Genomic DNA, 20,193 nt, shown 5'->3' with positions numbered 1-20,193 from the left:
GCTTGAAATCCTGCAATGGCTAACTGGTTCTAGAGAATAAGAAATACTGCTTTTGTTTTAATTTCAGTGATAAAATGTTTTTAAGGAAAGCATACCGTTTCTCAGAGAAAGGTGATTTTTGCTCTAGTTTTCCCTTAACTCCTCATTGCTTTACTGTATAATCCAAGGCAAATCTCATGTACTCTACTAGCTATGAAATTAAAATTATGATATTTAAGAACTGAACATTTTTTCTCTGGAGTTGTGGGCCATTTTTATTTATCAACCTTTCCCATATATGTTTTGAAGTTTGATGATTTCTAATTATTTTATTTTCTACTTGTAGGAAGAAAAATTCAGTATAGAACATGGTGATTTCTTTTATTATTACAGGAAATCCATTGACTGGTCTGATTTGAGTAATCCATTTTTTCCTTCTCTTTCATTTCAACGAGAAGTATTGGGTGCCTACAATTTAAAAACTAGAATATGCTTGAAAATTCTTGTCATTTAATTTACCGTTCAATAAGGACAGAGGAAAAAAATTTCTCCTACAGCAGATTATTGAAAATAACATGTATTTAATAGAAGAAAGAGGGAGCTAATGTTTATTGTGCTAGCCATGATAGTCTTATTTACTCCTGAAAAACCATCTTGGTTAGTGGTGAGGAAAAATAAGGCCCTAAAAGCATCAACAAGGAAAAGTATCAAGCCCAGGTTGTGAGGATATGGGAATTCAATATCATTCTGAAGGCCACATTCCTTTCATCATAGTCCAAACGTATTTGGAACTCAGAAAAAGAGGGATGGGAAAAGATGTCAAGGGGTTTAATGGGAGGCAAATAGATTGGGAAGGATTTTAGAAAGACAGCAATATTGAGAAAATTTTATTTTGTACAAATAAATATTTTTAAATGGTAGCAATTTTTAGCTGCTTATGCTGTTCTTTCAGTTTGTACTCTTTAATTAAACTATCCCAGAAATTTGAAATCAGATTAGAATAGAATGTTTGATTTGAACTTAAATTATTAAAGATAAGTATTGATAATTCTTGTTCTGAATGTAAATCTATAACTGGAAGTGACCAGAATTCATCATTAACAGCAAGCTACTGATATTACAATATGATGTATTATGAATTTGCTTATTACTGTTGAATTGGCTGTGCTCTGTGGCTGCAGATAACTTTATAAGTTATGTCTTAACACCTTGCACCACCAGGGAGGCCCTCCAGGTCACCACTTTAAGGATTCCTGAGAGTCAACATGGATGATATTACCAGAAGAATGTGGGAAAAATTATTTTTAGTGGAGGAATGTATACAAAAACTAACTAGACTGTTACCTCACACCATGCATAAAGACCAACTCAAAATGGATTAAAGAATTAGACATAAGACCTGAAACCATAAAAAATATAGGAAAAAATATAGGCAAAACACTACATAACATACATCTCAGTAACATCTTTAAAGACACATCACCTAAAGCAAAGAAAGTGAAGGAAAAGATGCACAGCTGGGACTACATTAAATTAAAGAGCTTCTGTACAGCAAAAGAGACATTAACCAAAACAAAGAGACACCTCAATTATTGGGACAAAATTTTTGCACACAATACTACTGATAAAGGACTAATCACAAAGGTCTCCACAAATAGCTGACAAGACTCAACAAAAACAAAGTAAACAATCCAGTCAAAAATTGGGCAGAAGAGCTAAAAAGACACTTCTCCAAAGAGGAAATGCAAATGGCCAACAGGCATATGAAAAAATGTTCAACATCACTTGTAATCAGGGAAATGCAAATCAAAACCAATGAGATACCACCTCATACCAGTGAGAATGGCACATATTGAAAAAACTAGCAACAACAAATGTTGATGAGGATGTGAAGAAAAAGGAACTCGACTACACTGCTGGTGGGAATGCTAACTGATGCAACTACTATGGAAAATTGTGTGGAGGATCCTCAAACTATTAAAAATGGAACTTCCATACGATCCAGCAATTCTACCCCTACCCAAAGGACACAAAAACACTAATTCAAAAGGATACCTGCATCCCTATGTTTATTGCAGCACTATTTACAATAGGTAAGCAATGGAGACAACCCAAATGCCCAAAAATAGATGACTGGATCAAGAAGATGTGGTATATATACACAATGGAATATTATTCAGCAATCAAAAAAGATAAACTCATGCCATTTGCAGCAACATGGATGGAGCTATAAGGGATTATAGTCAGTGAAATAAGCCAGAAAGAAAAAGAAAAATACTGGATGGTTTCACTTATAAGAGAAATGTAGAGGAACCAAATAAAGGAGCTGGAAAAAAAAGTAATTATAATAAATTAAAAATCAAAGTCAACAGGCAACTATAAATCAGAGACATTCTGCAGGGGAGGAGAAGAGAGAAGGATCAAAACAGGGGTGGGAAGAGCACAAGGGACTATGGTAATGGTGCATGGATGAATTGGTGGTGGGAATTTCATGGGACTATACCCAAGAAGAGAAAGCATACGTTGTACAAAAATGAAGAATGATGTAAATATATATATAAAATAAAATTTGAAAAAATTAATATTAAAAAAAACAACTATCAAGCATGCTTAGGGTCTTCAAGACCAATCAGTCTTCAATTGCAAAGTTTACAGCAATCAATGTATATCAATCTGAATTGACAATAAAGAAAGCAATTTAGAGCTTCTGAGGAGCTTTCTAGGGGGGAGGAAACCTATATTTTAGCCATTCACATATGTGTGAGTTGTTGCCTTGTTTTGGTTTACATTTCTCCAGTGATAAAAGATGATGAGTATCTTTTCATGTGCTTTTGGCAATCTGTTTGTCTTCTTTGGAGAGGTGTTTATTCATATCCATTGCTTTTTTTTTTAAATCAGTTTTTCTTGTTGTCGAACTTTATGAGCATTTTGTATAATTTGGATATTAACCCGTTACTGTTTGTATGATGTGCAAATATCTTCTCCCATTTAGTGGGATATCTGGAAAAGTTTTATTTTAAAGATTGCATTGCAATGAGGAAGGAACCCTAGAAAATGTGTTTGATAGTCTCCAATGTAACAGAACTTGATAAGAAATCATTGGTATATGCATATTTTTAATTATCAATTTAAAAATAGTTATTTTTTTAAGAAACAAATTTTTGAACATTCCCTGAATCACTACCACATAATTCTAGTGTTCTCTAGGGGCCAGAATTTGAAGTGTACTGATTTAAAGCATAATTTTCTTCCTGGAAATTTTCTAAAACTGTTGAATATAGAAGTAAACACTTCATTTTACTCTAAGCAAACAGGGGTCATTCGTGCCTATTCAACTGTTCTTTCCAGATCTTCAGAGGATCTCATGCTGCTTTTGTTGACATTAGAATTAGCCCACTGGGAAAGAAACTTTGTGGAGAGAAATGTCAAACATTTACTTTAAAAACTGGAAGTGGGGAAATAGAAGAGGTGACTATATGTGAGTAAATAAAAAGCTCTCAGAATGATTTAAAATACAAAGTTGCATTAATTTATTTTTCCATTGATGAGCTAGAACTCTCCATAATTGTTTTGGCTATAATAGAAGGATTACAATAAAAATATATTGTAGCAAATTGCATTACTCCCCCACCTATATCAATGATAATCACAAGTTATTGCATTCAATTAGGTGATACTTCAGTCACAAAATCTACATTTCTATTAACTCTATTTCAAGAATTTATATAATATAAAAAGAATAATCATTTAATATAGCAACTTGAATAGAAAATTGACAAGAAGAATATGTCTACTTTCAGATTAGATATTCCATTATATATCCTGACATGCATATTTAAAACTTGTCCTTAATATATTAACCTCCAAATTTTTGGCTTTCTTCAATTTAACTATTGAAAGAAAGAAGCAAACCACAGAAAACCTGATATAAAGAAAATACATCAAACATACATAATATTAATAATTGAGTTTAGATGTATCTGTATCATCTCTAGCAATTACATCTCAGTATGGAGTTGATTCTTTATGGTGATCTATATATTGAAAATTTATGTTCAGATTAATGACCCAAGAATATTTGCAGCGTGTTTAACCAAATGTGGTCACCTTTGTTCTCCCACTAAAGCATCCACAATCCTCCATCATAATCCATTGTGCTTTTGCACCCCCTCACCCCTCAATGCCCCTTTTCCCCTTCCTGGATGCTTCAAGTCTATGCTTCAGGTCTATTTCGGGGGTTGGTATTAAAGTTTGTCTTTATCTGATTTCTTCATTTGATTTCTCTGTATTCCACATGTAAGTGAAACCATCCAGTATTTATCTTTCTCCTTCTGGCTTAGTTTGCTTGGGGTAATCCCTTCCAGTCCCATCCAATTTGCTGAAATGGCCTGAGTTTATCTTTTTTGAATGCTGAGTAATTCCATGTATATTCCATATCTCCTTGACCCATTCATCTGTTCTGGGGCATTGAGATTGTTTCCATATCTCATCTATGACAAATTCAAGTAGGTTCACTTAAATATTCTTACAACAGAATTCTTGAATGTTCATTATTTGTATATATATATATATACATATGTATGTATGTATGTATGTATATGAATAATTCTTACTTCATTTTCCTAGAAACATTATCCTATATCAATAGATCAGGGATTGGCAAACTTTCTGTTAAGTAGCAATTTTACATGCTTTAGTCTTTGTGACCATACTGTCTTTGTCACAACTACTCAGTTCTACCTGTGAACTCAAATAGCAGACAGTTAATGAATAAAAGAGTAAGTGTGGCTGAGATTCAATTAAATTTTATTTACAAAAATAGTCATTAAAGTGAGATTTGTCCTTTATCTGTATATTTAACATATTCATCTTTTATAATTTGTGTATATGAATGCAAATCCTCTTGAGAATATTAAGGCTGTTTCCAGTTTCTGCTTTTATGAATGGCTGCAATGAATATCCTTGTGCATATGTCAATTATTGATTATTTCTTTAAACAAATTTTTATCAAATTTTTCAAATTAGAATTGATCAAAGAATATGCATATTTAAATGTTTGAGTTATTACAAGATTGCTCACCAGTATCATCATGTATACTGGATGTAAATATGCTTATTATATTCCCATGTTCACCCTAATATTGGGTATTATTTCTCTTTAATTCTCAATTTGCTTTGTAAAACATTGAATCCTTCATAAATTTTTTTCTTTTCTGTTGTTTTTTAAAACTCATTGACATTTAACTATGTGGAACTTCTTTCCACTTGTTTGGTGGTTATTTCTGTTTATGTAATTTGCCCATTGTTAGATTAAGTCAATTTTTCCCTATTGATTCATATGCACTGTTTACATAATAAGAAAACTAAAATTTTGATTCATATGCGTGTTACAAAAAGATTTTACCAGTTTGTTGTTGGTTTTGGCTTTTGTATTTTTTCCCATGTAGAAGCTCTTACTATTTAAAAGTATTTTTATGTAGATTTTTTTCTTTTATTTCTTCTGAATTTGGAGTCAGGTTCACAAAGACATTTACCGCACTAAGTAAAAATATTCTGCCATATTTATTTGTGGAATGTGTAGCATTTTCCTTTTGAATTTATAATACATTTTAAAACAGTGTTTTTAGATTTGTTAGCATAAATTTACATGCCCTGTTACTTACTATTTTAAATACCTCTTCCATGATGTAGTTATGGAGAATTTGAATTGTTGAGTCAAAGAGTATGCATATGTATATGTTTCTCAAAATTATACATTTGTTCTGTCTCTTTTTTCTTTACTAATTTTCTCAAAATTTGTTATTTTTATTTTTAAAATCTCTTAAAAACAAACAAAAACCAAAGCTGCTCCCATGTTAAGAAAGACTTATTTATTTATTTCCTTTGGGTATTTATCCAAAGGAAATAATAAAACAGGAAAAACTATGCGCAACAAGTTCATTGCAACATTACTTATAATAGCCAAATTATGAAAACAGTGTAATTGTACATTGATGGATGATTGGTTAAAGAAAATGTGAGAGCTATATATGTATATGTTATGTATATGTTATGTATGTTGTTATATATGTTATATATGTTGAGAATATTATGATAAGTGAAATAAGTCAGGTGGAGAAACACAAATATCTTTGATCTCATTTACATATTGAATTTAAACAACAGCAACAATTACAAAATAAATCCAAAAAATCCAAACTCATAGATACATAGAACAGATAATTGGTTGCCAGAGGTGGGGGTAGGGGTGGGTGAAATGGTGAAGGGGACAAAAGTACAAACTTCCAGTTATAAAATAAATAAGTCATGGGGATGTAATGTACAGCATGGTGACTATAATTAATAATGCTGTATTGCATATTTGAAGTTACTAAGAGAGTAATCTTAAAGGTTTCATTATGAGAGAAAATTGTAAATGTATATGATTATAGATATTAACTAGACTTACCTGGGTGATCATTATATAATGCATACAAATATTCAGTCATAATGTTGTATACTTGAAATAAATATAATATTTGTCAATTATACCTCAGTAATAAGTAAATAAATGAATTCATTAATTTATTTATTAATGTTTAGTTAAATAAATTTATTAAAACAGCAAAAGTGGACCCTCATATTATGTATAGGAACCCATACAAGTCTTACCCTACACCATGAACCACACTGGACTGACATGAAACAACACAAAAAGGCTGAAAAAACTGAACTGAGCTAGGATAACATATCCCTGAAAGTGGAAATGAATTTATACTCTTATGACCAGATTAATTTCTGCCAAAATAAAAACTTCAATATTCTTTTTTTTAAGATTGATTTATTTATGCATACAAGAGCTAGGGTGCAGGCAGTGAGAGGATTCACCAGAGACAGAGTGGGGAGCAGAACTGGCAGATCCACTGAAATATACTGCTGAGGGGAGCAGCGGGTGAAGCAGGAGAGGTCTGCTGTGCCATGTGGGTTGCTTCCTGGTTGGGCATCGAACTTGTGCTGCAGTGGCTGTGGATAGCTTCATAGTGCTGTGACTTAACTCCTTGCCCCACCAGGGAGACCCCCAAAACTTCAACATTCTTTAGAGTATTATAACAAGACACAGAACCTACATATCACATTTAAAATTCATATAAATAACCAGAAGAATATGACCTATTCTCCAAGGAAATGAGGGTTAAAAGGGCCTCCCCGGCGGTGCAGCAGTTGAGCGCTGGTCTGTGAAGCTGCCCACAGCCTCTGCAGCGCAGGTTCAATCTCAGGCCTCCGTGAGCGTCCCACATGGAGTGCAGACCTCTCCTGCTGCGCCCGCTGCTCCCTGCTCTGGCTCTGGTGAATTCTCTCATCCTCCCACGCTTCTGACTGTGCCCAGTGCTTGTATAAATAAATAAAATAAATCTTAAAAAAAAATGAGACTTAAAGGACATATGAGTCAGTGAATTTGAAGACAGAGCAATAGTGTTTTCTAATAAAAATGGGAAAAAAATCCTTAAAAATATAAACAGGTTTAAGAGTTGATGAGACACTCATAAAAGGATCAAAAATGTAATGGAGTCCCAGTAGGTGAGTACAAAGAGATTGAAATAAAAAAATGATTTTAATTAATAATGATTCAAGTCTTCCTACTTGTGAAAGTCACAAATTAGTAGCTTTAGGAAGCTCAAAACAAGCAAACAACACATAGTTAAGCACATCAAAATCCAACTGATAAAAATCAAAGTTAGGTAATATCTTAACAGTAACTAGAGAAAATTGACATAGGTAGAGGGGAGTGATGTTATTAATAACTATAAAATTACATATTTAATGGGTGATTTTAGAAAGAATGGAGACCAGACAACAATGAAACATCTTTCAAAAAAAACCCTACCTAGTCTTGACTTCTTTGGTTAATACTTCTTTGTTGCTGCTTCCTATCTTATTTACTACTTCTTGATTTATGAATTTTTCCCTTTATTTTCTGGTATTCTACCTTTTTGAATTGGATACCTTATTAATCTATGTTCAGTATTCTTTCCTTCAATAAAGGAAAATATTTAAAGCTATATGCCACATCTAATTGCTTTGCATTTGTAAAGATGTCATTAGATTTGAATTATAAACAGCATGAAATAAAACTCCCACATATCACAGTTTCATAATAGATTTATCCAGATTTGGTTAATTTGAGTATTTGTTAGATGTATCATCTGCCCAAGTCATCAACCTGTACTTTTGAGAGCTGTGTAGTTTATACCATGTATAAAATATATTTCAATAAAGTGACTCCCATGAAACAAAAATAAATGAGAGCCTGGAAAGAGATATTCATGGCACAGCTCCCTAGTTTCCTGGGTTCCATGGAGAGGCACTGGGGCAGCAGGGACAGGAACCAGGTCCACTCCCTTCCTCAGTACCTTTGTAAGCCCCTGCCTGTGTGCAGGGCACAGGTGGTATACATCAACTCTATCAGATACATTTGAATACAATCAGGATATTAAAAATTGCAATTCTAGAGCTTCCCCTGGTGCCGCAGGCAGTTGAGCGCTGTGCTGTGAAGCTGTCTGAAGCCTCTGCAGCACAGGTTCGATCCCGGCCGGCCAGCGAGGGTACCACATGGCGCGGCAGACCTCTCCTGTCGCGCCTGCTGCTCCCCTCAGCAGTGTATTTCATCAGTCTGCCTATTCTGTTCCCTGCTCTATCTCTGGTGAATCCTCTCACCCTCCCACGCATCTGGCCTGTACCCCGGATCTTGTATAAATAAATAAATAAATAAATAAATAAATAAATAAATAAATAAATAAATATAAAAAAAATTGCAACTCTAACAGCCAACTAACTGATATTGAGATCTTTGGAAGATTCTTCTTGTGAGCTCATGATTTCTTCAAAGAACCTCTACTAAGATCCTCCTGGTTCATGGGTTTAATTATTTTATCCATCAATCACCAGAGATTGAACTCGTGCTGCAGTGGCTGTGGATTGCTTCATAGTGCTGCATCTTAACCCCTTGTGCCACCAGGGAGCCCCCTCTAGAAAATTAATTTTAATTTTAATGTATTAATATTCTTATTATAATGTGGGAACCAACTCTTTAACAGTAACTTATCTTTCGAAGATATGTGAGAAAGAAAAAAAATATAAGAATATTTTATGTTCATACTCTTAAAATGGCAGACCACGGGAAAGGGGAGCTTCTGTAATAAACCCTGATCTTTCTGAGTTTACAGAAACATGCTGACTGGCAGGTGCATGGTGGAGAACTTCAATCTCAGTTGCCCCTTGTGTTCCTGTCTGTGAAGCATAGGGATACTTCCCAGTTTAGCAGGATGCATCTTAATTTAGAGGTACAGCACAGTCTTCAGATCTAATTTGAATCTCAGCTCTCTCAGTTACCAACTATGTGATCTTGAGCAATTCATTTAACCTCTTTGTTATTCAGATTGGTATCTATAAAATGGGCATAACACTACTACTTACTTAATAGGACTATTGTGAAAGTCAAATCAATTAGTTTTAGAATAGTGCTTAATATATTGTAGTGCTAAAGTGGTTTAAAATAAATTCTATTTAGCATTACCTTCAAGCACTGTAATGCAATCAACTGGTTATTGTCTTGTTGGGCTTAATATCTTTGTATTCTCAACACATGAACCTATACCATAGATATGTTAAAGTTATCCTTTAGTTTCACAACAAATTGCTCTTTTTAAGGATGTATTATTCTCAGTTCTATGGACAATAGCAATTGCACTTTATGTTGTCTTATTTTATTCAGTACCTGTTTTAATTAAGTCCATTTGTTCTGATTGTTCTGCATGACCCCAAACCTTAACATCAGCTGTTGTCTTCGCCCATCACTTTTCACTTTCCAGTGCTCTCCCATGATAAGCATGCCTTTCTGCTAGGGCCTCCCAATCTGAGAATACTCCTGTGGTATTGTGATTTATACTAGGAAATATTTATTTGGTCTTTGTTCCTGTGTCTGGTATAGAACTCTTAAGACCCTAGGAATTTCCTAGGAGGTAAGAGAGATAAAGGTGTCTTTTGTTGTGTTTAAAAAAGGTGTATTACTCTTGAGACACTCTATGGGTGGTGAGGGGCGGGGAGGGGAGGGATTGGGTCAAAATAAGGGGATTGCAATTGTATGGCGAATATAAAAATAAAATTTATTTTAAAAAATTAATTAAAAAAAGAAAAAAAAAAGGTGTATTACTCTTCAGTAAGGGCTGGTTGCTAGGAGAACCAGCCTCCTGGTGATTAGAGGGTTGGAACTTTTAGGCCCATCCTTTGACCTCTGGGAAGGAGGAGAGGAGCTGGAAATTCAATCAGTTGCCTAAGTTCTGCGAATTCATCAGTGATACCTATGTGATGAAATTTCCACAAAAACTCCAAAGGACTAGGTTTGCAGAGTTTCCAGATTTGTGAATAGGTGAAGGTGCTCCAGGTTGGCACCTGGAGGAGAATAGTAGCTTCATGCACCTTTTCAACATACCTTGCCCTATGTATCTCTTCCATCTGGTTGCACCTATGTATGTCCTTTTATAATAAACTGGAAATCTAATAAGTAAAATGCTTTTCTGAGTTCTCTGAGCTGCTCTAGCAAATTTTTTCCTTTCTAATTTTATTAATTTGCAAAAAAAAAGGTCATTTCCATAACTACAGAAGTATGAAGTTCCTCCAGCAAAGTAATCAAGCCAATGGAGAGGTCATGGGAATCTCCGATTTATATCCAATAAGTCAGCAATACAAGCAATACTTGGAATTGGCATTCAGAGTTGGAGGGGTTCGTTGGAACCTCTGTTTTGTACCTGGATGGTCAGAAACACAGTCACATTGGCCTTATCATTGGCCTCTGAAGGCTGGAGTAGGCGGGGTGGGGGGGGAGAGGTGGGAATTCTTATAGGTCTGAACCCTTATCCTGTGGAATCTAACACTATGGGTAGAGAGTGTCAGAATTGAGTTAAGCTACACCTAGCTGGTACTTGAGAACTGCTCAAATCCAGTGTGTGGTAGGGGTACCCCTACCACACATTGGAATTGGGTCCAGGAATCTTAAAAAAAAAAACAACCCTTAACTCAGGCTAAACTTAACTATCATTCTGGCCACAATGACCGGTCTAGGCATGGAGACCTAAATTGGATCAATCAGAATTTTCCATGAGATTTTTATAAGCTATCAGACAGGCTCCTTGTCTTTTTTGGGTTCTAAAACTGAAAGTATTTGGCAACAACTATACTCCTTGCCATGAGGATAAAACTGATATGCAGCAGGAAAGAATGAGGCAAGGACATTTTTAATAAGCTGTGAAATCCATTTTAGAGATTCTCTGTTACTGTTGGTTGTTGTTTTTCTAATTCCTCATGCTAGTAACCATCACTATAGATTATACCCTTGCGTTTTTTGTATGTGCAAGCCTCTATATTCCATGTCTTGCTCCTCTTTTATTTCTTTTTTTAAAGATATATATTTTTTTATAAAAAATTATTTATTTATACAAGCACTGGGGTACAGGCCAGAAGCGTGGGAGGGTGAGAGGATTCACCACAGAGCAGGGAGCAGAACAGGCAGAAGGACCAAAGGAATAGTGGGTGAGACAGGAGAGGTCTGCTGTGCCATGCGGGTATCTCCCTGGCCAGCTGGGAATCGAACTGGCATCGCAGAGGCTGTGGACACGCAGACAGCTTCACAGCACTGCGTTCAACCCGCTCCGCCACCAGGGAGGCCCTGTCTATGTTTTTATTGAAGTTGATTGAAGTTGAATTTTTCTTAGAACACTGTATGCTCACTTATAGAATACATTTCTTTCAAGCAGTTAATTTGTTTTATATGTTTGAAGTGATTTGAAAATGTCTCTTCATATTTAAAAATGACTGCTTAGAAGTCCTCCTATCTAGTTCCATGAGGATATAGGTCATATCTGTTTCATTAGTCTTTACTTCTGCAATGTTTAACAGTCCTAATTAATTCCAATTAATCAGACAGAAGCTAAAACATGAGCTTGGGGGTTACCAGGTAATTTCCTTATATATAGGACTAAGGATTGCATTAAGTATACTAGATAGGATACAGTAGCACTTTCTAATGGATAGGAGTGAGTTCTTGTCATTCAACTCAATTGATAGGATCCTTCTGTAATTATCTATAGTGGAAGAGATTTATTTAGCATTTCACTGTAGGTATTGATTGAGCTACCTCACTGAGAAATTTGGAAATAAACAGATTCAATTTAGACTTAGGTTAACATACCGCTTCCAAAACCCAATAAATGCAATTTAGATAGATTTTAAAGTGTTAATAATATATAAATGTTCTAGTTGTATGAAATTTAAATACACTAGATCATCCCATTCTACAACTGTTTCTTTAATCATGATTTCTATTGTAGTATATAATATATATATAATATCGTATACAAAAGTTGGGGTGTAGGCCAGAGATGTGGGGAGGTGAGAGGATTCACCAGAGACATAGTGTAGAGCAGAACAGGCAGATTTACTGAAATGCACTGGTAAGGGTTGCAGCAGGCAAGACAGGAGAGGTCTACTGCGCCATGTGGGTAGCTCCCTGGGTGGGGATCGAACTCCTGCTGCAGAGGCTGCTGATATCTTCATAGTGCTGAGACTTAACCCCTTGCATCACCAGGGAGGCACTTTTATATAGCTATATATATATATATATATATATATATATATATATATATATATAGCTGTTTGTTTTTAATCATAAATCTATAGAAATATAAATTCTTCTAAATTAAGAATCATTGAAACTTTAAACATGAGCTAGCTAAAAGAAATGATTGATGTAAAATATAATGTTTCTACATCTCTATATACATTCATTTTAAAATTCAACTTTTGCCTTCTTTTTTTCAATGGACAAAAGCAAAGTTTTTTTTAAAAATGAAAATTTAGTGAGCTGTCAAATTCCTGGTATTAGACCATATTTTTTTTTTAAAGAGTCCTCCTAATCTTGATGGATATAAAATTACCTAATCATATTCACTTAAAGATTTTTTTAACAATATTTTCTTTTTTTTTTTTAAAGATTTTATTTATTTATTTATACAAGCACTGGGTACAGTCAGAAGCCCCAGAGGGTGAGAGAATTCACCAGAGCCAGAGCAGGAGCAGAACAGGCAGACTGACGATACACTGCTGCGGGGAGCAGCGGGTGGCAGGAGAGATTCGCGCCATGTGGGACCCTCTCCCAGCGGCTGGGGATCGAACAGGTGCTGCAGAGGCTGCGGGCAGCTTTGCAGCCCAGCACTCAACCGCTGCGCTACCGGGGAGGCCCTAAATATTGTTTTTTAATCCCAGATAATGAAGTTATTTTTTCCAAGGAAAGCAACCCAAATAAAAGATAATCTCCTTTCTATGATTCTGCAGAAACTGAATTTGTTACTAATGGTAATCAATCTCCAGATACTCTGTAGCTAACTAAACCATGGGAACACAATCAGTCCGGTGGCTTGACACTGAAAAACAATGTCTACAGTAAGACCCTAATGAGAAGAGATTTCTTAGAGGGGTTGGGGAAAAATTCTAGAGAGACTTGACTTGACTTGCAGACAATTAGGAAGACAAACCAAGGTTTTGTGTTAGGATAATAATGGGCACCCTTGGCATAAAATGATTGTACTAGCTGTCATAGACCAGCTAGCAATTCTCAGTTCTGACTGTTACCTAAATGTAAATCAAAGCTGTCTTCTCTAGAAGTTATGAATATTGACACTTATTTTCTTAATTCTTTCAGTCTCAAAATTCAATTGAAACACCAAGTATATGTTCCTTCTACACCCAACCTTTCTGCTTTCACTCCTACTATCAATTACAGTTTCTTACATGTTACCAACTTTGGAAAAGCTATCTTTCGGTTATCTTTAAGGGGGAAATCAAAATAAACTGAATGATGAATAGGAAAATATAAAATGTTTCCATAAAAATTAGTTCTTCCAAGGAGTCAAAGTGAGCCTTCTTAAATCAAACCTGACAGACTTAAGAACTTAATAGGGGTCATTATCCCGATATTCTGTGTAAAACAGACTTGTGCTGTGTCTGATTAAACACAAGCTCCTGGGCTCTCAGCTGGGCCTGTAACATAAAAGGGAGTTGAACAATAGCTTATGAATTCATTAGAAATGACAGCAATGTTTCTATCAAACATCTCATCTGTTGTATTGATGAGTCACATCAGTAGAATGAAAACTTGCACCACTTTGTGTACAAAACTTAGGAAAGCAACATACAGCAGCAATTCATAACATGTACACACTCATCATCTGGTTTGTAAACCATTACGTTTGGGCCTGAATACACTGTTTGACAGATGCTTCCAGCCTCTTAGGTTTTAAACAGTTTTCACTTGCCAGGATTCTCACTTCATTATAATGAACATAAAATAAGATGGCAACAGCTCGCTCAGGTAAATTGGCAATTTTCATCCATACCTAATGTGAATCCCAAATTACAAGTCATCTTCTCAGAAAGTTAGAAAAACAGAGATAGGTGCCTTGAAGTTCTTTTCTGATTTCAATTTGAAAATATTCATTCTTAGGGTCTCCCTGGTGGTGTAAGGAGTTAAGACACAACCTATGAAGCTTTCCACAGCCATTGCACCATGAGTTTGATCCCCAGTTAGGGAGCTACCCACATGGTACAGCAGACCTCTTCTGCCTTGCCTGCTGCTCCCCTCAGCAGTGTATTTCCGTTGATCTGCCTATTCTGTTCCCCACTCTGTCTCCGGTGAATCCTCTCACCCCATCCACAACTCTGGACTGTACTCCAGTTCTTGTATGCATAAATAAATAAATCTTAAAAAAAATTCATTCTTAAATTTCCAAACCATCTATCTAAATACCCAAACTTAAGCAACTTAAAATTATTAATTTTGCTAGCAAATTGTACAAAATTCAAATTTTAGAATGTTTCGAAAAATCTTTTTAACTATTATGGTATATCTGTGGTGAAGTGCAAAACTAGAAAGATAAAGAAGCTGGAACCTCTGAAGAGGAATACACCACCTTGAATGGGCTAGAAATCCACCCTGAAATCACATGCTGGACAGCTTAGGAAAGACAAACAAAAGACTGTTTTCTCATGTGTTGCCATTCCCTGAGGCCAAGCTGCTGTAGAAAACTTGTCTCAGGAATATGGGAGAAGCATGGCCTGTAGTGTTTTGGTTTTTTTTTTAAACCAGACTTGACCATGGAGAAAGATGAATAATCTCGGTCCACTTGAACCAAAAATTAAGACAAAACTATTCAAAAGTGTACTAAAGGATCGGTATGCAGTTAGAAGGGCTCATAATTGGCAGTTAAAGTATGTTGAGTATTAGGGTCTGATAAAAGTAGAATTCTGGGTTAGATAAGATGTATTTTCTTCATGTTTCTTTCTGACAAACTTTGTCTCTTTTTATGCTGCTCTAACACAAAATAGAAACAATACTTATATTTCACAGAATAATATCACCTGTTAACATGTCTGAGTTTCTGATAGTTTCCTTTACCTCTGAGAAGGGTGTCATAATGATTTGTGGGGGCATATGATTCTGTGAAAGCAGCACATTCATGTCACCCTCTTTCCCCACTTCCTCTTCCCACATGCACACACTGAAGTTTCAGCTATATCTCTCTACATTGTGCTTTGAAAAAAAAATACTAATTTTTCTCATACTTATGTTTTAACTTTTCCCACTGTGGTTAATCGGTCTCTCCTAGTGCAAGAACTGACCAAAGTTATATACATTCTTTTTCTAATTTTTTATTATCCTTTATCTTTCATGTGCAGTGTTTTCTAGCCTGGATATTTGTAGAATACAGAAAGAAAATACTAGAATACTGTGCCATAATGTTCCTAAAATAAAGGTAGGCAGATTGCAAATCATTTAAGCAATTAGAAAGAAAAACAAATGTTTTTTGTGAAATAAATTAAGATGCAAAAGATTCATTGCAATACTAGTATGTTTTTCTCCATGGATCATTTGGTTCTAGTGTTGAGTTCATTTATAAATATATCTCTTCTTCATATTTTTAAGATGAGCATATGATTAAAGACATTTGTGATGTGCAGGTAATGAGTTTAGCACTTCTGTTTCTTGGTGTTCACCGATAATTTTCCATGGAAAATGGTCTCATAAGTTATACTGTGAGCATTAGTTATAATCTAATATTTTATGATCATCCTTATTGTGTCTTTCATTGTACACATAGTTAATCATTTAGCAAGAGCATTCAAGTTTTTTAAGTAATGAGTCATTCCACCAGACATTATATGCACTTATAAGGACTTACTCAAATTTATAAAATTATAAATTTGTATATTGAAATATCCAGTTTAAAGGTCATATGAAAGTAATGCTAATCTATTTATATGAAAAATTTACCAATAAAGGTACAATATATTACTAGTCACTAACATTACTTTTTTAATCAAATAAATGTATATATTGCTACTTAATGGATTGAGTTCATTTCAATACTGTGGGATAATTTTTAGTTGACACAACTATTCTGATTCCAAATTTGCATTTTTTTTAAATTGTGGCTTAGTTTAAGAGAACACACCTTCACAGAACTAAGTAAAATAAAATAAAGTAATATTTTTATTACATGGCCACAAATTTAAAGACAATTGTGAGACACATGTTTATTTCCAACTATTAGGGAAACTATATTTTCTGTAATTCTCCCTTAGCTCACTAAGTTCCATAACTAGCTACTTTGTTTTTCAAAGTCATTGGGGATTTTTTTCCCTCTATATGTGTTCATTAGAGAAACTTAAATCATTTTAATTACTTATTATTCTGTAAATCATTTCTGAAATTGTGATTTCCATTGACCTCCTGAAGTTCAGCTGTAGGAGTAATTTTTCTCCTCCTCTATTGAGAATAGTGTTCCTACAAGGCAGGATTTAGGAAGTAAAGTGTCTGCTCTGGAGATTCATTATGGTCATGGGAAAGGTATGACCTGGAATTTATGCCCAGGTTAAAGTCAAAAGATACATTCCAAACAGGTTTTTAATACAGATGAATAAAGATCCATGATTGAAAGTTAATTTGGAAAGAGGAGAAAGTGCAAGAGCAGCCCAGTGGTGGGCAATAATCACTTTAATTCTAGAGACAAGGTGCCAAGTACTTGTGGGATGCTTGTGGTAAACTCCTATGTATGTTTTTGTTGTCTAGTCAAGTTCATTGAAAGGTAAGGATTCTGTTCACATGTTGCTCAATCTAAGGCAGTTTGAGTTTCTCCTGTATATACCATATGTGGCAGGGGTTTATAGCACAAATGTGAAGAGATAAGTATTCATGCTTCATTCTTCTATCACAGTACCTAATGGGCCTGAAGCTGAAATTCACATTATTTGCTTTTCTATGGTACAAGAACATTTGGGAATACTAGCTTTTGTTTTGAATTGAATAAGTTGCTAAAACTTTTCTTCCATTTTTGTAGCTGCATTATCAAAGGTAAAAGAATTCAGTATTTGCAAGTTTGGAATGATTGTCTCAATTTCTTTACTAATAGGGAGTTAATTAAGATGTCTGATTGATATTTACTAACAAAATTAGTTTAATATTTTTAGTTTACTATGTTTCTTTCAATGTAGTATTGTCATCGTAAATTTTCTGCATCTTGGGAAGATTTTTATTTGGCATTTAAACTAAATGTAAATCTTCTTTAGAAATGATAGAAATGTAGACTGGAGAGAAAATATTTCAAGTACTATCTCACCTTAGGGACTTATTAATTGTATGAGTTGTAGGATATAAATGTTTTAAATGAATAGATGTAGTATTTAAGAAATTAAACATTTTTTCTGTTCTATTTCTAAATTTTCTGTTTATACCCTTTCTGTTTCTCTCCCTTCTCATTTTTATTTTGTATCATTCTATATCTTTTATACACAGTTTGGATATTTAGAATTTTTCTTTCATGGAACTTATATTTTCTAAAATCATTTTTATCTTATCTTTCACCTCTGGATGAATTTTGAAACTTTTCTTCTATTTCACTAATGTGAATTTTCTGCAATATCCAGTCTGCTGTTCATTGCCCCTCCTCAGGTTTTAGTTGACAGTTTTATTTTTTACCTTCATGAAATTTGACTTTTCTTAACGCCTTTCTTTTGATATTTGACATATATTTTTGAGAATCCAAATTAGACATTTTATAAAATGAGCTTTTCTTCTTGCAGTAATTCTATTTTAGGGAAGGCATTTCCTCTGCTTCCTCCAGATGGTCTCCTTTTGACTTACAGTATCTTTTCTATGTCTTTCAGAGGAAGCCCTACTCTGCCAACTCTTGGTTCATAGGGGCCATCTGCTCTAGACGGAAGCTCATCTACACTTATTTTTTGTTTACTGTGGCTGCCTGCCCCATATCCTGCCCTCATTCCTCTTAGCTATAGGGTGCTAGTGGAGTTCTTTCAGGGTCTCCTGTACCTATTTCCCAGGTACCTCACAATATGGAAAGCCACACACTGGCCCTCCATATCACTTTCAAAACAGTAGAAATTCCCACGTTCTGACATGTGAGTACTGTTTTTCCCTCATTTCCAGCACTGATACTGGCATACTAGGTTTGTACTCTGTAGTCATTTCCATGGCAGTTGGGAGTGGAGGTGAGTTAAATGTTTATATTCATGGTTTTCCTTTTCTCTCTTAAAATCACTATTTTTAGGTTTTCTGGGATACTATCTCCAGGTGCAGGTACCGCTGAGAGGCTAGTCTCTCAAGTGCACTTCTTATGGCCCTTTCCCCCATCCGTCCTTGCTTTGAACTCTCCAGTGAGAGTTCAGAGGAACCATGAAATTCTTGTGCTGAGCATTCTCTAAATTCCTCCCTAACAGCAGTAATTCTGCCCTTAGTCTTATCTCCTCTTATGGATGCTCAGATATTATTGTGAGAAGAATGTAATCATCGGACTGTGTGATTGCATCAAACATGAATTCAGGTGGGAACTTCCTTGTAGTAAGGAGGGATCCTTTTTCCTCATGGAAAGAGCAGGGGAGCTTATGACACAATAAAGAATACTTATTCATGTAGCTATGACTTGATTTTAATGTGTTTTTATGATTAAATAAACTATGCTGTTAGGAAATTTATTCTACTTTTTATAACTGAAGTGACTGGGGGACTGAGAATGCAGTGATATAGAAATCTGTAAAGTCTTGGAGTGACTTTTTTTAAAATCAATAATTTGGTCTCTTTTTCATTCCATGCTTTGAAAAATCATGTATTTTGGATGATTTGGGTTGCATGAAGCATTTTAAAAATACAAATTCCTACAAAAAATAATCCAAAGCAATTAAACTTTAATTTATTCTGTAATTACCAAATTCCTCTTGTATCTATATCCTAGCTAGCTTCTTGACAACTTCCTCGGTCTCTTTGTTCAGTTAAAAAATTGGCCACAGAGGCTGATGACTCTGAGGTGTAAATGTTTTATTGTAGACATATATTTTTCTTAAAGCAGTGGAACATCTAGCAATATCTCTACCAATGGAAGTATGCTTAAAAAAGAGAAACAGGTAGCCTAATGAGACCAAAAGCAAGATCAAGTGATTCTAAATGCAACATGTTTGGAGGAAAAACACCTGTGCCTGCTCGTGGCCCAATCTACTGCCCTGATAAGAAATTTGATGATGGGGGAAATAGGTAACTAGGCCCCCAAGAATTCCTTCACATGCTAATAGTGCAGGACCAATGCCACTGCCATATTCTACTCTAAAGTATAGAGAGGAGAGTGCATGAGAGTCCTACTCACTCTATGAGTAGATGAATACCTGTGGAAGGTCAGAACAGGAGATGCTGCAGTAGGTGAGCTGTGTTGTATCCTCATCCTCTTGATAGTCTGCTCACCTTACCACCATCTCCTTTATCTATTTTGGCATGCTGATCTACTAATACATTGAAAAGAACTCTAGCAGAATCTGAATCTATATTCACAAAAGTTTTTGAACTTACATGAGCTTGTGTTCTCTGGTCTGGCTCAATACCATAGAGACAAGGTCAAATAATTTTCATCTCTTTCTTTATTAGTATTGTAACATTATATTAAAAATAAATTGTTAATAAAGTAACATTGGCTTATCCATTATGTTTCAGGTATATAGCATTGACATTCAACATCTGTATGTACTACTTCATGATCAGTTAGAACGTTTCATTCTAATTCCATCAGTGATTTCATTAAAAGGGTTTGAGGGCAAAATTAACCATTTTGCTAATGTATCAGATTC

Source organism: Talpa occidentalis, unplaced genomic scaffold (genome assembly GCF_014898055.3).
Source record: "Talpa occidentalis isolate TD23 unplaced genomic scaffold, MPIMG_talOcc4v2.1 talOcc4.11, whole genome shotgun sequence".
Classification (NCBI taxonomy): domain Eukaryota; kingdom Metazoa; phylum Chordata; class Mammalia; order Eulipotyphla; family Talpidae; genus Talpa; species Talpa occidentalis.
This window is presented reverse-complemented; position numbering follows the sequence as displayed.